Source organism: Cebus imitator, unplaced genomic scaffold, assembly GCF_001604975.1.
Source record: "Cebus imitator isolate Cc_AM_T3 unplaced genomic scaffold, Cebus_imitator-1.0 Scaffold879, whole genome shotgun sequence".
Lineage (NCBI taxonomy): Eukaryota > Metazoa > Chordata > Mammalia > Primates > Cebidae > Cebus > Cebus imitator.
In genome coordinates, this window is record NW_016108194.1 from 214040 (window position 1) to 215384 (window position 1345).

Consider the following 1345-nt stretch of genomic DNA (forward strand, 5'->3'; position numbering starts at 1 on the left):
CCCCACAAAACTCAGTGGTGCTTGGCTAATGCAGCCACCTTAGAAGCTGTGACTGTTGCAATAACTTAGTTGAGTAACACCATGCCCCCTTTCCCTCCTGTGCAGTATTTGATGGGGGAAAGACAGTAACATTACTTTTGCCTATTCCTTTCCATAGAAACAATTATTAACGGGCTTGGAAACTAAGAATTGGTTTTCTCATCCTTGCTACTGTGGCTGGTACTGTTACCACTGTTACTCAAAAGCAAAAAAACTCTGGTTTTTTGAGTTACACATACCTGCCTTAGGATAAATCATAAAGAATAAAATTAAAATTAAAGGAAAAAGAATATCATGCCCCCTGCAGCAACATGGATGGAGGTGGAGAGGCCGTTCTCCTAAGTGCACTTACATGCCAAGCACCACGTTCCCACTTATATGCGGGAGCTAAACACTGGCGACACGTGGACATAGAGACGGGGAGCAAGAGACGTCGGTGCCGGAGGGTGGAGGGTGCGGACACAGAGAGAGGGGGAGCCACAGAGAGAGGGGGAGCCACAGAGAGAGGGGGAATCACAGACACCGGGCGCCAGAGGGTGGAGGGGGGCGGACACAGACAGAGGGGGAACCATAGACACCGGTGCCGGAGGGGGGAAGGGGGCGGACACAGAGAGGGGGGGATCCACAGACACCGGGCGCGGGAAGGTAGCGAGGGATGGACACAGTGGGGGTAGCCACAGACACCCGGCGCAGGAAGGTGGAGGGGGGCGGACACAGAGAAGGGGAACCACAGACACCGGGCGCTGGAAGGTAGAGAGGGCGGACACAGGGAGGGGACAACAGACACCGGGGGCTGGAAGGTGGAAGTGGGGAGCAGGATGAGGATGGGAAATCTACCAGCCAGGTACGATGCTTATTACCTGGGTGGCAAAATCGGTTCACCAAGTGGCATGCAGTTTGCCCATGTAACAAACCTCCAAATGTACCCCTGAACCTAAAACAAAAGTTTTTAAAATAAATAAAATTAAAAAGAAAATTCTTTATACCTCAAAAAAAAAAAAAAGTGGCACTGAAAAGAATAATTCAAGAACTCATTTAGGCCACCCGCGGTGGCTCACGCTACTCATCCCAGTACTTTGGGAAGCCAAGGTGGGCAGATCACTTGAGACCAGGAGCTCAAGACCAGCCTGGCCAACATGGTGAAATCCCATCTCTACTAAAAATACAGAATTAGCCAGGTGTAGTGATGCGTGCCTATAGTCCCAGCTACTCTGGAGGCTGACGCAAGAGAATTGCTTGAACCTAGGAGGCGGAGGTTGCAGTGAGCTAAGAATGTGCCACTGCACTCCAGCCTGGGTGACAGTGG

The 1345-nt window shown here is 51.2% G+C and overlaps 1 protein-coding gene across 2 annotated transcripts in view; it reads right to left on the minus strand.

Moving 5' to 3' along the window:
- LOC108298062 (cAMP-dependent protein kinase catalytic subunit PRKX) overlaps nucleotides 1–1345 on the minus strand; it is a 60595-nt gene that overhangs the window by 29916 nt on the left and 29334 nt on the right. The gene's annotated exons all lie outside the window — the stretch shown is intronic.